The sequence below is a fragment of the Malurus melanocephalus genome, unplaced genomic scaffold (assembly GCF_030028575.1).
Source record: "Malurus melanocephalus ecotype Western Australia unplaced genomic scaffold, MMel_1.1 scaffold_557, whole genome shotgun sequence".
In the NCBI taxonomy this organism is placed as follows: domain Eukaryota; kingdom Metazoa; phylum Chordata; class Aves; order Passeriformes; family Maluridae; genus Malurus; species Malurus melanocephalus.
Genome location: NW_026623789.1, coordinates 202,000 through 208,083, shown reverse-complemented (window position 1 = coordinate 208,083; position 6,084 = coordinate 202,000).

Here is a 6,084-nt window from a genome sequence, read left to right as displayed (position 1 = left end):
YTGCACTTACAAATCATGGGAAATCAGGATTTTGATGTGGGCTTTTTAAATTATCTGTATTACAGACAGAAAGTGCTCTTTGGCTTCTAATTCCCAAGAGCCTTGGCTTTGTGTCAAGTCTAAAAACRGACTCAGTGGGGGTTGTTCATACTCCTTATGCTGTAGGAAGTGCTTGTGTTTGTTTGTCCATCTGACCTAACTTTACCTTTTCAGGCCTGTGACATAATTGTTAACCAAGCCATGATCTGTGTACAGCAATGTCTGCTTGCCTYCYCCAAAAATATTTGAGACAGATAACACACACAGGCAAGGTTTATTCCTAGCTTTAAAGGCAAAGTCAAACTACTGGCTGCTTCTCCACAAAACATTGGATTGCTTTGAAAATTCTCCAAAAWGGGACAATAATGCTAATGATACAGAATAGTTGAGGAGTTTCTTATGGATCCAAAAGCTATTGTGCATTCCTGTAGAATAGGATACTCATTTTAGATCCTTTGTACTGTCTTTGAAGTTGAGTTTTCTTCTAATGAAAAGCCGAAATGCAGCTGTTCCTGTACTGAGCAGCATTTTAATTGAGTAAAAGCTATTAACTGTTTAATTCACTGCAAGTGAAGGAGCAGCTCCTCAAAATTCCTATAAGGCACAATGTGGGTGAAGTAAAAATCCCCAGAAAACATTAAAGAGAGTGAAGAGTCTGTGGTCTCCAGCCTTGGAGTTATTCAAAATCTGACTTAATACAGCCCTGAGAAACCTGTTCTACCTGAGCTGCTGAGCAGGAGTGGGATTACATACAGCATCTCCAGGGGCCTCTTCCAGYCTAAACTATTCCTTGTTCCATGAAATTGTTCCCTTAGTCTAATCAATTATTTAAAAGCCAATTAAATTTGTCTGGAAATAGACTGTATAGCTATCCTAGCAGAGACCTTGTTCTCAAAATAGTCTTTCAAAGCACTGCAAAGCAGCAGGTTCCTCCAATGSAACCTAAAGTTTCACTTCAGCAGCAAGAACCCAGTTCCCTTGAAATTCCCCCAAATAAATCCTGCTTAATGACACTACTACAGGCATGATATTTTTAGCTTCTTATGTTGACAAAATTTAGATKCTTTACCACTGACTAGCAGCCTCATGATAGCTGCAGTACAAATGTTGGTCAAGTGCTTTTAATTATTCTTGTGATCTAAAGAAGAGATGTTTGCAAACCCAACTTCAAATGTGGGAGGAGAGAATATTCTTGGTTGACGTGGAATCTAGTCAAAGTTTTTCAAGATGTTCTAAAGCTGGCACACAAATAGCAAGAGCTGAAGTATTCATCAAGCTTGTTATCTTCAGCAGGCTGGGAACTCTTTTTTTCTCCATATGTTGAGCATTTTGTTATCTTTCCGAGCAGTCCATTGTAGGATGCTTCACAAAGAAAAATCTCCACATCATCCAAAAAAACAGCTTTTTCTTCAGAGCCAGGAGATCTTGTTGAACTGAATATTCTAACAGTCCTTCTAGAGACATGCTAAACACCAGCTTGATCTTGTYTGTGTGTGTGTGAAACCAGGGATCTGCCACTACGTCCTTTTATTAGAAAGTCTTTGGGCGTAGGACTTGACAATGTGCTAACCTTGCTTGTAGTTTACCATACTTCAACTTATATAACCCAAATTTCTTACATCCTTTTACAAAAATGTACTGTTACTGAGTCTCTTGTGAGTCTGGATTTTAAAGTCTTCTTCAATCTTCTTGGAGACTCAGCTTTCCAGCTTCAGTAGGATCAGTAGGAACACAATTGAAATGTTTTGGGGTTTTTTCCTATTTTGCCAGATCAGCTATTATATATATTAGATTTAGTTAGTGCTCATTAYGCAATGTTATTAGCACCGTATTCATTGCGTACTTAATCGACAATTTTGGGGGGCAGAACTGTTATCTGGAACTTTCAGGCACTTTAGATAAGCAGCCTTTAGCCCTGCCCTTCCTGTGACGAGCTGTGCCTCTGTCTCCGTCCCTGTAAGCCAGAAGASCTGTGGTGGAGGATCCTGGGACTCGGATTCTTAGCAAAACCAATGTTTTTAGGTAAGTGCATGCATTTGTCTAACTGAATATAAAATCTTTTACRTATTTCTTAATTATCTTAAATAGATTCAATTAATTAGATATTGAGAGGACACTGACAAATGAGGTACCTAGACTTTGAGACGAGGTCCACATCAGAGAGCATTTTAGGGAGAGGCTGGAGGTTAAAGCAYGTTCCATGTCCATCCACTGCTCATCCATGTGGGTCCATACAGGCAATGTGCAGATTTCCTCAGGAATGCTTTGGCAGATTGCAGACACTCTGCAGGTGTCCAGCCCTGCAGGGTCATGTGAGCCCACGGGGAAGGTGCACTAATGCACCTCTGTGCTTGTGTCAGCAGTCTGCTCCCAGAGACTGACCTCTAGCCATAACTGCAAAGTTATTATAGGCTGTAATGACATATCACAGCTCTAATCTAATCTAATCTCTGCACTGAGAAATTTAGCTATTATGGTGTAATAGGTTAAAACCAGAGTAACCAGGAAGAACTAGTATAGRTCATAGTACAGTTTGATAAAACTATCCAGTTATAGTGCAGGATAACCTATATAATAGCTATTTATGTCATTATGGTAGAAGTTATTTATTTATTATAAATAAATTATGCTATAATAGCTGTACACAGAGAGTTCTGATGGGCTATTGCACAGGCTTTATCTTGCTGGGGGAAGCCCCTTGTGTGTGCCATTCTAGAGCACTGCCCCAAATAGAAAGTAACATCTTGGCTTTGGATGGTTTAAGAGGAGCCAAGTTTCTGTTTCATTTGCAGAATCTGTGTTAGGATCCCTGCATGGGAACTCTTGGTTAGATGAGTGGGTCAGAGCTGGTCCTGCTGGATGCATCATGGACTGCTTTGTTTCTCAGCCCTTCATGTGAAGTTCTAAACACGTTTTTAAAAAAGGAGAAAGAAAAATAAAGCAAAAAAAAAAATCTTCATTATTAGGCAGCTGAAGGATCAACAAAAATTACAGTTAACAAGCTTGTRTCCATTTACTGGGATCAATCCCCCAGAGAAGCAGGAGCTGAGCTGAAGCAGCAGATGAGAGCTGTGAGGAGAACGGCTGCTCTGCCGGCCTGCCTTGGGTGTAATCGGCTTTTCTTGTTAATGTCTGAAATCCCCTGTAAGTCAGGACCACGGAGATCTAGTGGCAAAACTGATCTGGAGTGCTCTGCATGCCCCTTTACCTGGTAACCCAATTGCTCTGCATGGAGCACCCGTTGGCTGAGAGGTGCAGGGAAAGGGCCTTGCTGAGCTTAACCATAAAGGGATGCAGAYGGTGAGAAGCCTTTAATGAGCAAGAAATCAGATTTCTGGATATTTTAGGTAATTTTCATGCTCCTACATATATATGATCATCTCCCCAGCCATGGACACAAAGCTCACCACACTCCCATCCTGTGCAGCAGCATGCCACGCYCAGTGCCCAGTACTGCCAGTCAGAAACACCTCCCTGCACTGGTTTCTGCCTTCAATCACTGGGGGGATTTGCCCCTTTTGACAGCAAGAATGTGGAACAGAATAGGTTTGCTAGGCGTGACTGCAGGACACCACTGGGAACGGGAATCATAGTGGGAAAGGAGCAATAGTGTGGGAATCACAGAGGGAAGGGAAGGGAAGGGAAGGGAAGGGAAGGGAAGGGAAGGGAAGGGAAGGGAAGGGAAGGGAAGGGAAGGGAAGGGAAGGGAAGGGAAGGGAAGGGAAGGGAAGGGAAGGGAAGGGAAGGGAAGGGAAGGGAAGGGAAGGGAAGGGAAGGGAAGGGAAGGGAAGGGAAGGGAAGGGAAGGGAAGGGAGAACTAGATAAATGTGGTCATTGGATTGGCCTTGTATTGTAGTTTCCGATACCTGGTGACTGTTAAAAAAAACTTTTCTTACTGAAATTCTTAGCTGCCCTCTACAATGTTAAAACTGAAACATTTTTAGTATGATCATTTTTTACTCTTACTGACCATTTTTCTATACATTTCTGCTTAGCCAATAGAATTGTCAACCCACTTGACATTCAGAAYTTGTCCTTAGATTCTGACAAACTTTGAAAGAATTTTTGTTTACCTCAGAGCAGTTTCTACTAAAATGTTTAAAAAATTAACCCCCTGTAAGCACCAGCTTCTTTTAACAAAACCAAGATATCTGACCAAGTTTCCTTTAAATCCTGGAAAYTTAAAAGAAGCTCTTTTGCTTCACATAGCTGAGTGGAGGGAAAACTGTCGTCATACTCCATCCAGCCTCTTGGCCTGGTTGTGATGGAAAAACAACTGCTTGGGACAAGTCGGAGCAGCCTGGGAAGCTGGAGCTGTGCCCTAGGAGAACAACGTGCCTTGTCCTGCCAGAGCTGAGTGCTGCYTGCCCTGCCTGGGCTCCAGGGGAACAGGCTGGGAAATATCCCTGGGAGAGCCTGGCCTCACACCACCAAGGAATTTCAGGGAGATTTAAACTAAGAGGTGATTTTGCCCTGAGTATCCTAAGCCTTTAAACATTATCTACTCTTAAGACAGGAAAACAGGTGTGGAGTAAGTACAGGAAAAGAAGGAGTGSCCAGAAACTGATTTCTGCAAAATACTCAGCCATATGCAGGGAGGAGGTGACTGCTGTGAGGCTGCACGTCCAACCCAACCATGCTCTGCCTTCCAAGTGTCACTGGGGTCAGCCCAACTTTGGCTGCAGCGTCTTAAAACTGTAACATAGCTGGAGCAAAGCACTTCTAAAAGAAGCAGTAATTGCCCAAAATCTGTGCTACATCARTATCAGCTGATACCTGAAGTGAATGTGTTTATCTTGCATTTTCTGTTTCTTAAGGATTAGCTGCCTTCACCCATTTTGYATCCAAACATTTGGATTATTTGATAATTACATATTTACTAGCCAGTCTTTCACAGCAAGCTGAGTCACTTGTCTTGCACACACAAGTAAATAACAATTTGCGGCCTGGTTACCCTTTCCCAAGTGACACATTCCCTATTTTGTCCTGACACTGTCCCTGCCCACAGCGCTCAGCATCGCTGGGCCCACAAGAGAATTGTGGATTCTGGGAGAGTGAAGGCTTAACAAAACGTTACTGAGGCACAGGCATCACGCTGGATGTATTTGCATACATTCCCCAAGTGTTTGAACAATGGGGCTTGTTTCTTCTCGGCCAAGAGCCAGTCCCATTCCTGGAAGTGCTCAAGGCCAGGTTGGACAGGGCGTGCAGGAACCTGGTGTAGTGGGAGGCGTCCCTGCTCATTGCAGRGGAGTTGGAATTAGATAGACTTTAAGGTCAGTTCCAACCCAAACCATTCTCTGATTTCTTTTCCGTGTGGCTGTCCAGAGGTTTGTGCAGCCCGATGTTGGCAGTGGTGAGGCTCGGGAGCCGAAGCTCTTCAGCCCAACCGAATGGCCGGGCGTGCTGTGCCACAGCAAAAATCTTAGCGGAGGACKGCGAATCAGAGGGAAAGAAAATCCCAAAAAGGCTAGGTAGGAAAGAAACAGAGACAGAAGGCATGGAAACACCGGGAGGGAAAGTCAGTGAGTCAAACAAGAGTGAAAATCTGAGTTAACTCTCCTCGCCTCTGCATCGCTCGCTCCACARGCTCCCACAGCTCCATTTGGCGGAGGGGGAAGGCGAGGCAGGAGGCGGCGGGGCTGCRGCCGCGGGCGGGGCAGACCCCGAGCGGGGCCCGAGGAGCAGCGGGCGGAGGCGGAGCGGGAGCTCCGAGCCCGTGTGTGAGGGGGCAGAGGCGGAGCGGGAGCCCCGTGTGTGAGGGGGCTGAGGCGGAGCGGGAGCCCCGCGCCCGTGTGTGAGGGGGCAGAGGCGGAGCGGGAGCCCCGAGCCCGTGTGTGAGGGGGCAGAGGCGGAGCGGGAGCTCCGAGCCCGTGTGTGAGGGGCCCGGGAGGACCGGGAGCCCCGCGCCCGTGTGTGAGGGGCCCGGGAGGAGCGGGAGCCCCGCGCTCGTGTGTGAGGGGGCAGAGGCGGAGCGGGAGCCCCGCGCCCGTGTGTGAGGCGCCCGGGAGGAGCGGGAGCCCCGTGTGTGAGGGGCAGAGGAGG